The 11,096-nt window shown below is 25.4% G+C and overlaps 1 long non-coding RNA gene across 1 annotated transcript; it reads left to right on the plus strand.

Annotated features, from left to right (window-relative positions):
- Nucleotides 1–8,993: 8,993 nt before the first annotated feature.
- LOC112600994 lies at nucleotides 8,994–10,181 on the plus strand. The gene is made up of 3 exons (XR_003115021.1): nucleotides 8,994–9,186; nucleotides 9,290–9,419; nucleotides 10,015–10,181. It is a non-coding gene; the product is annotated as an uncharacterized LOC112600994 (long non-coding RNA).
- Nucleotides 10,182–11,096: the final 915 nt, after the last annotated feature.

Raw genomic sequence — 11,096 nt, forward strand, 5'->3', positions numbered from 1 at the left:
TCTATAATTATAATTTATAAATAATTATTTTTTTTCATTATTTTTAATTCTTTTACGTTTTTATTTTCATACAAATATTGACATTCATTTTAAATTTACTCTCTAAAATTTTGTTTTTCTAATTTAATAGTTTAATATGTATCAATTATATTTTTTTGTACAACAATATTTGAACATATTTGAAAGATACCTACAATCTTAACTCTTTCATATTATACTTATTAGTTTTAATTAGAAAAAAAAAATTAAATAATATTTAGTTTTATAGTTTCATCTCTAACAATTAATACCTATAATCTTTTACACGCAGTATGCACACAACGATAACGCGTAACTGTATGAAATCAGAAATTGCCTACCTACAACTCCTTAATTACGGCCGGTACCCAATATAGCCTTAATTTTATAAGCTTCTCACTTTTATAGATTTATATATTATACGAGTTATGAATACCTATAGATAAGTATATTTATTTTAACTATAATATCCAATATAGGTATTAGATACCTGAAAATGAAAATCCCATTTACAAACTACCCTCCGATTTTTTTTTAAAGTAGGAATACATCTATAATACTCAAATAACTACAAACTTTATGTATAATTATACAACCTAACCGTTGGGTTGAACACCTCAACAGCTTATTACGATTTAAAGAAATATATTTACTAGTAATTTGTAAGTAATAACTAATAAAAGATACATTAAGAGAACTTGAACATCACCATAATAATTTAGAAACATCGCAACTTGCGTTTTAACTTTTCAAAACAATTACCTTTAATTCGTTTGTAATTTCATTGTACTTTACAGAAAAACTATTTACTATAACATTGTCTTTATGTAAATCTCTACAAAAAATAAATGTAGATTTATTTGAGTGTTGTGAATATATAAATTATTACTAAATGCAAGTTATTAATTCAATTCGTGAAAATAGTGAGGAAGAATTTCATAAATTATTTTTAGAAGTAGAAAACGTATTAATATAGCTTATTAAAAAATGAAACGGTTAAAACGCCATGATTAATTAGGCAACCTATCCATCATGATAATATTCTAGTATAGATTCACCAAAACAGTACATAAGAGATAATTTTTTTTTTGTTGCCATTTTTAGACTATCTACTTTAAAAATCAATTATTGAAAATTTATGAAATACAATTCTATTATTTCTGTTTTGCCAAACTTGCTTCCAAGTTTCAAATTTAAATTAAAACCAAGTATTAATGACTATAAAAAATGCATTGTATTTTTCAAAAGATTTTTACTGACTTATGACACTTTTGAATCAAATTGAAGATATGAATGGAAAGATTAAAATCGGTAACGATAAAGAACTTTCAAAATCTGTAATCAATACTATAAGCGTTATGTACTTATGTCGAAGGACTTTTATCCAAACATTTGGAGTTTTATATCCATACTTGTAACACTCCCAGCGTCAACTTCATTAACTGAAGGCTCTTTTTCAACTTTATGAAGATTAAAAACTTTTTTGAGGAATAGCTGCAGTGAAGTTCGTCTAACAGATTTAACTTTATTGTCAATCCACCGAAGTATCTCAATGTTCTCATAGTAAATATTAAAGAAATAATAAACACATTTTTCAAAATGCCAGGCAAGGTTGACTTGATTTTATAATTTAAAATTATTGTATTTAACCATTTTTTTTCATTATGTATAGTTTGTGCACATTATTATACTATATTTTGTACTGTTTAATATTATCATTAAATTAATAAAATAATTATAGGTATTTTTAGGTATTAAAACTATTTTAATCACTCCCCCCCTAAATTAATCCTGAATACGTAGTTAGTGTAGAAAGTATAGGTAGTAAATAACTTATTAGTAAGCTATAGAAAAACATATTTTATGTTTAAAATTTTTAGTTTTTTAGACTTCCACTTTTCTTCATTCTTAGATCTACTCTAAGAATGTCAGTACCTACTCGCAGTATGTTTTACTATTGACATTTATATAATTTCAGATATTATTACATTAATGTTATCACAGCTTGTATACAAACATGCAAACATGCACAAGATTAAACTTTGTAGTAAAATGTGTGTTCTTACAATTCTGCGTTGGCTATAACATTATAACAAAAATTGTGTACGAAGATAAAATTAAAAAAAATAAATAATTATTATTAGGCTTAATCACGTCATCAGAATTCTCTGAAAATTCGTTGTTATTGATATTTATCAACCAAAAAATGTATAAATTCCACCATGTACTCGTAATAGATATAAATGAAATAATAATGATATATTGATAACCATTATAATATTGTTTAAAATGATAATATTATATAAATTAACTTAACTCGAATATTGTGAAATAGATACTAACTTTGTGATGTATTCTGTCGGAATTGTCATACGAGTCATGATGTGTTGAACTTAATAATATAGTCTTTGTAGAATTTTTGACATTTTTGTTTCATAAGACACATTTAAAAAAAAAATCAAGAATAAAATTATAAAATAAAATATACATATTAAAAAATTGTATTAATCTATATCTATTGAGAGAAGGGTTAAATATAAGTTTATCTTAGTCTATATGTACACATGGTATGTTTACAGATGGATAACATATTATACTTAAACATCTTCTGTTTATAAAATCAAGGTTTTATTGATTTATAAGGACAAATTGGTACCAATCTACTGTGGGTACGGTAGGTGTCAAGTGGGGTCAATATTATCAAAATCGGCTTTGTAATTTTGGAGCGCATTGCACGCAAACCAGCCGTTGTACGCTTAATTTTTTCGTACCTATATTAAGATATGTATTAATAATAACAATTTAATTTATAGCAATGCCTAGTATAATACATTATATATACCCACAAATAAAAAATTGCATTCAAAGATAAAAAAAATCAGTCACCTTACTAAACCAGTCCAAAAGGTCCTTATTAATAATTGTACTGCCCTTACATTCTCTTAATTTCGTCAATTTACGATCATCATTTCTATTTTAAATCCAAGCTTGTACATGTTGTCTTTATTTAACATGATGTCGGCAATCTGACTTTTTCTGACTTCAAACTTTTCTGTTAGAAAATGAATTTCTACGTTTTCATTATTTTGACGGAAGTCATGTATTTTGATTTTTTTCTCGAAACGACAACCTCTTTCGCTTTATCCCACTCATCGCAAAGGTGAACTTACTCGTCACTTGTTGAAAAGAAAATTGATGACTAACAAAACAAATGAAACATTGGCAGTCTAAACATAATTCTTGTCATAATCGTCGTTAGTAGTCGTTATCTTATCATATTATTCGATAACGAGTTTGTTGAACGAGTTCATTATCGTTAAATCTAATGCTGTTGCCGTTTTTTATATTATTTTTTATAATAATCTACTGTAATAGCCAATAAGTGTCCACTATTCGTAATCTTATCGAGTTCGTTATCGTTATAACATTATTACGATTTACGAGAGGTGCATACTAATGCGAAGCATTTTTCCCGTTTTGGTACCATAATTTTTTTCACTATTTTTAAATTAAGATTAAAATAATGTCGCTATTTGGAGATTTTTCCATTAGAAAATAGTGAAAATTTCCCCTTTCTTAAAAAACGTCCGCTATTGAGAAGTGTCCATTATAGAGAAGGTTTCATTGTAAATAAATTCAAATGGAAAGTAATAACTCAAAAAAAGTTAAAATATTTTGAAAATTTTATCTTGTGTAGAAAATAATCATATAAATATTTAGGAAAATTATCATATAAATATTTATTATTTGTTTTTTAATTACAACAAAATATCAAAAATCCTTTAAGGAATCTATTTCAGTTTATATCCAAGGATATCAATATATTTTGAAACATCTATGACAATTTCATTTTGAGTTAATACATCCACCCAAGTACCCAACTACTAACAAAAATATTCCACTTCAAAACAATATAAAGCAGCGATTCCCGAACTGTGCACAACAAGCACATTCGAGGGGCCCTACTGCATATATATATATATATATATATATATATATATATATATATATAGGTACCATTTAAATTTTTAATATTTAAATAATGTCCTTTCTTTACAATATAATTTATAATGAAGATAATTTATTATGATTTAAAATGAAATTATTTAAACAGAAAAAACTAATATTAAATTATAAACGTCATAGTTTAACACAACATGCTAAAACTTCTTTTTAATAAAATTTGAATAAATAATGAGTTATGGAGAACGTTTCATTCAATTTTCCAAGTATTTTTATTGGTGGTAAAAATTTTAATAACATTTTTTGAAATTCAAATTTACATATACCATAAATATTCTACTTTAAACTATAATAAATATACTATTAAAATATACTTTTATTAGCTTTATTATTTTAATGTATTGCTAAATTAAATAATTATAATTATTAATATTTCAGTGCTAAGTTATAGGTATATTATTGACAAAAATGTATAACATTTTTAAAGGAAATTTCGGCACTGCCTGTGAATGGTGCCCTATAGGTGACCGCCTGAGTCGCCTCGCACCTTCTATACCGGACCAATTTCTACTTTTTAGTATTTATAAGAATTTAAAATTAAATACCTTTTATGAATAATAGGTACCTATTTAACTTTTTATTTTTAGCTTAGGTAGCTTATTCTACTAAAATACAATTAGGAAGTTCTGCAAGTACTAGGCACTACATTTTTCATATATTATGCAGTAGTACGCGGCAAAAATAATATATTTTATTAGAACGATCTCTTAAATAATTTTATATACACTTTTTTTTTTAAATATAATTTCAATCTACACAATATTTCTGTACAATAAGTAATTTTGATATAGATATTTACAAAGCGAGATTGACGGATAGGGGAGGGCACTCAGTAGTGCTACCTAACAAATATACGTATATTTATAGAAAGTATAAATTGTATCTTGTATGACAACTACCGCGACGATGTCTGATGGCTCACGAACAAATTAGATGATATTATTTTCCATTATGAAACCGAAATAAAAGCAATCATCAATGCATCTACATTATACACGTCTATTATAATATATCAATATTAGTGTTCAAATTTCACAAGTCGCCTCTATGGTTCTATAATTAAAAGATATCATAAATGATAACAAAACAATAATTATTATTTACATAAATGTGCCTATCTATACATAATGATTGTAAAACATATATAGTTTGTTTAAACAAACATATAAAATAGATACGCTATAATAAATATTATAATAATATAAAAATAAGGGGGAGAGGGGCATTAATTGATCATGGGGCGCACTAGGAAAGCTCTCGGTGTCCCAGTGGAGTCAGTGGTCCAGTATACAGGCCTGTATTGGCATACTTCATTATCGCCAATATACTAGAGAATATTATTATAATATGTGTATTGTGTATCGATATTATTGTAAATTTTATTAGCGAGTTATAATGATAATGATCAATTTAATTTATAAGTATTATACTCTTTAGATAAAATATTATCACATTTAAGTTTCATAATAGGTCATCCGCCTTTAAATAAAAGCTAACAACACAAAAAATTGATTCAGTGAAATTCAAATTTGGTATATAATAAATTTAATGTATGTATTTATAAGACAACGACAACACCAGTGCGTTTTCAGACTGTTAGGGGCAGTCCTCTTCAGTGAAGCGTATATGAATTTATGATATATTATATTTAAACCCTAGACGTATAGAATTTTCTGTGTAATATATTCATCAATGATTTATAACAAAAAAGAACTACCATAAATCGTTTTTCATCTAAATTCAATGACAACATTTATGTATTATTTACGTCGTACGTGTGCGTATTATTTTTAATTGATTTGAAATTTCACATGTATGTATATACTATATACCTATCTATGTATGTAATTTTTTTTAATCAAAAATTTCCAGTGTTGAAGAAACAACGGTTAGATGACTTTCGAGTATATATAAATACATGAACTGCGGCGAATAATATTGTATACATTATATTATTATAGCAAGTATGTAGTGGTTCAGAAGTTCAGGTGCTGAGAAAAATGGCACTGAGATCATTAAATTTACCTGAAATAAACTGTAGACTATAATAGCTATACATTGCAGTATATTTATGTACTTGCGTTGGTGTCTGGGGTCAACTCGTTACCTGTCCGGTTCTTGTTTGGGCCGAATCGAGGAAATAATTGCCGTATCAAAAACGTTTGACGTTTGGTTTGTGCAAATTTCTATTGAACATAATATATAGCCACGTATAGGTTAGGTACCTACGTCATCGAAAGACGTAGGTTCAAATATATTTAAACACTCGCAAAATTATTATGTTAAACGTTGGTAAGAAGTCTTGCAAGATATGCGAATACGATAAATTTGTTTACAATAGTGTAGGTATTTCTGTATAATATATTACATTATGTATATTGTATGGGTATAGTTAATTTTTATACGTATAGATTCAAAAGCTTGTTTTTATTTATTGCTTTATAATAACGTTTGTAAAGCAACACTGTCTTATTTTTTGTATATCTTTTATCAGTGATGGATTTATTGGGTATTCGTGTGGGGAAGGAGTTCTGAAGAATAAACAAATAATATGAACATTCATAATCGTATGTATACAAATACACAATACAACAAAATTCATTCAACACAGCATTGTTATAATCATTAATATGGAGTTTGTTTTGATACAATATTTACATATTATACACGTGGAAGTTTAAAAACTAAAATTAAGCTTAAAGCACCTTGTACTGAGTTGAACCTCATACAATTTTACAGATAGATATATTTATAAATAAATGTATTATACTGCAGGTATATTAAAAATTCAATGATACAATTAGTACAAATATATAAATAATCTACTATAGTTTTTTTTTTTAATAATATTATCTAACGTCAGAATTCCTAATTATACTTATATAATAATATATAGTAGACTAAAATAATTTAATATATATTTATAATACCTATAAAGATTTTAGGAAATTGTGTTTTTAGATTCCGAACAGAGTGATTTACGAATATACTGATTTTACAATGATGTGTGTTTTATTTTTTTGAGAATGTGTACACGATAATTATTCGATAAAATGCTTCGATTTTCAAAAATGGAGGTGGATTTAAATAGCATATTGGATTTAGTTTGTACTTTAGAGCGGTAAAAATAAAAATAAAAAATTTTCGAATTTTTTTTTTTACAATCGGGAAAAACAAAAAAAAAACCGGGAATTTTTACGCAAATTTAATTTAAATTTTTGTTTGTTTGGTGTAATTCTAAAACGAATAACTATTTTTAATAAATGTCCACTAAATGTTTATAATATTATCATATTTTATTTATGATAAAATTTCAAAATATTTCGAATGCTTTTGAGTTATTATGACTAGAATCATTTTTTATTTTTTTCAGTTTTTTCTATAAATACTGATAAAAAAGATTTTTAGTTTCTATAAAAGTTGTTCTTAATTCTTATATTTGAATAAAAATATTAAAAATACATAGGCACAAGGTAATTTACAGTAACTACTAATAATCACAGAAAGATATTATAACATTTCGACTTGTATAAATTGATATATAATGCGGTATAAATTAATATTATTTTAATTAAATTCTTCATTATCTAAGAAAAATTTGTATTGACCTAGTGTAATAATAAAAGTAAAATAAATAACATACCACGAAATATACTTAGTAACAAAGACTGAAAGATTGTCTTCGCTCAAAACTGTTTTTTGTGTACAGTTATACGATTAAGATGATATATCATTGAATTTAAATTTAACTCATCCATAATAATGACCCACTCGACACCTAATGTACATCAGAGCGGTACCTACTTATCTACCTTTTTTTTATATCGTAGGTATATACAATTTATTATTGATATTATACTTTAAAACAATATGTGTAGGTATACAATAATATAACGTAGGTAGTACAACAATATTGTAAATTTATGAGTCAGAAAAACTCTTTGCAAGGATCCACAATCTGTTTGAGTATAATTTAATACTGATAGATTGTATATAGTTAAAACTTGAAGACATACAAGTAGTTACGTGATATTTTTGCGACGATGCCATTTCCAATGATATTAAAGATAGGTACCTAATTTACGTGTAGTGAATAGTGATTTTTGATGAATACAATTTGACCTTATGTAGATATGTATCAATATATTAGTTACAAGGGGTAATAAAGCTATTTTAAAATTACTTACATATCTTTAAAATTGTATAATAGCTAAATAGTTAATAGGCAAGAAGTTAACAATACATTTACAAAGTATGCTTATAATAATAACCTGTCTTGATTAAAAAAAAAAAAATTATTTCAAATATTTTATAATTTACTTATTTAACTATCTACAATCAAAAACTCTAAATTAATATTAATTTGTATCAATAAAATAATGAAGTTAATAATTACATTAGTTCAGATAATGAAAAACAATTTTGATACCGATACGGATACTATTATTATAAAAATTCTAAAAGTTAAAAGAGCTCTATACTATATTTATTATGTATCTTGAATAATCGGCATTAGTAACATAATAATATAACATTTGGCGTCTTAGCTATCTGTATAGTTTATGGAATTATAATATATATTTTTGTTATAGGTAATTCCTATGTATATACCTAATAAATAATTACTAGTTAGTAGTTACCACACATAAAAATTATACATATACATTAGTAGACTTAGATAGCAACTAGCTTGGAATGTCTTGAAAAAAAAGTTATTTACATCTAATGTTTATTGTAGTATCTACACGACTATACGTTGCTAATATGATACGAACATTTTGAATTTATGCATAAATAAAATTATAAGATTACTAAAAGAAATTCCTTTCATTCTTATTTCTACGTTGGGGGTGTAATGCAAGCGAGGTATAATGTACTTATGCTGTTATCGTATAACGTATAGGTACTGTACCTAAACAACGCTGAACGCAATCGTGCCGCGTGCTCAGCAGTTACTATACTATAATACGTATAACACCAGTTCGAAACACTGTAATCGCACATTTCATGACGTTGGTTCGATACAGTCGTAAATTCTCAACTGCCCGTGTCTTTGTAACAAATTTAATAATATAGGTATATACTTAAGCGTTTCGTATCGCTTAACGTGATTTTGGAATTTTTAATTGTTACATTCATAATTCAGTGAGTTTATAATATCATTATTATTTCTTACCTATATTTTTACACATTATATATTATACATTATACATATACACAACATAGTAACATATCGTATTATGTACAGGTATGTCGTTTATCTGCTTGACCATTATAACTATGATATTATAGTATATTACGAGTATGTATTCTCAGTTTTAAAAGCATATCTTGGTGTCCTGACCGGTTGTGAGATGTTGAGAGTAAATATGTACACTGTAACTTATCATTAATAAAATATTATAATAATAAATAATAATGTATTTTCGATTAATTATTAATAAATATTTAAATAAAAAAAGAATATATACTTCCATAAAAAAAAATCCTAGTTATAGGTTGGTAATAAGTATGTACAATGCACTATGTAGTATATTAGTGTGTTCCTGCCTAAAACCTACCCATTAATTAAATAAAAATGTAATTAATTTTTCTATTACAGTATATTATATATTTATATGAAGTAGGTAATAGTTTAATAAATAATTTATCGCATTTAGTCGAATAACACGATAAAACTAAATTACCTACCTATCTTTTAAATGTGAAATTGTAAAATAATTTAATTTATATCATGATATAATTATGTAGGTATGGTCATATTATTTAATATTAATTATACTATGGAGTAGTTCGTAAAAAGTATTTTGTATCTTACTAGATTTTTATTTTAATATAACGATTTTGTGGAAATGACTAATAATTATATTATATTTTTTAATTAATGGAAAGATACATTATTATTTATTCGTTTTATTTTAGTAAAATTTTTATATAATAATATTATAGTCATGATGTACATATTTTTCTCAGTTTCCGGACAAACTGAATTTACTGAATGACCGTTCAAGACACCGCCGCGGGATATGCCTTTAAAACCGGGACGAATGGCAAACCTGCCTATCACCATATAATGTAATATGTATAATTTATAGCTGTATTTGTTTAATTTATATTATGCTTTAATTATGTAAACGATTTTTTTCCTGCTAATGAATTACTTAAGCAATTTAAAAATTATATTCACATAATATGTCTAATGTCTATATAATAATACCTATGCTCTCGTTTTCTTGATGAACATAAAAACAATTTTTTTAGTAGGTGTTAAATTGCACCTTTAAGGTAAACTTTAAGGTTATATCTTTACAATTAATATAATATATGTGTGCAATTCATTTTATTTAGTTTCCAGAAAATGGTATACATAATTTTTATTATAATTTAAAATATTAGGTATTAATTATTTTATTACCTATAGAAACTATTAGAAACATTGTTAATGTTAATTCAATGCTACGTAGACACTACAGAAGTGAAAAGAGAATACCTAGCATAAATTTATAATTGAATATTAATCACCCGCGTTCAATAATTTATTGCATCGAACAATATATAATTTAATAATTATAAAATATCGTGTACGTCACGTACATACGTAAGAAGGTATATTATGTATAAATATTATGAGCTCATTATGCAATTATAAAATTAAATATAAAATTAAAATATTATATGCTAGTTTAGCAGGTATGCACCAATACAGTTCATAATAATCGTTCAAACCTAAAAAAAAAAATTGATTTTTTCACGTTTAGAATTGATGACATAATATATATAATTTATTTTAAGTGTCATCCGTAGTCATTATGTAACGCCCAGTAACGGCTAGGTACCCATTGATACGTAAACGGTGTTATATAGCACTATTATAGTGTATACTTGCTATAATAGCAGTGTATTATGCTCGTATTAAAATTGATGAGTAATGCAAATTCCAATATCCCATTATAGGCATTTATAAAATATAGGTGTGGACCCGTTGTGCTAGTCATATCCTTTCTACATTTCTTCGAGTAGGTAGATAAAAATAATCTGTCCAAGTATTGGTGATC

The sequence above is a fragment of the Melanaphis sacchari genome, unplaced genomic scaffold, assembly GCF_002803265.2.
Source record: "Melanaphis sacchari strain LSU unplaced genomic scaffold, SCAv2.0 Contig73_pilon_pilon, whole genome shotgun sequence".
In the NCBI taxonomy this organism is placed as follows: domain Eukaryota; kingdom Metazoa; phylum Arthropoda; class Insecta; order Hemiptera; family Aphididae; genus Melanaphis; species Melanaphis sacchari.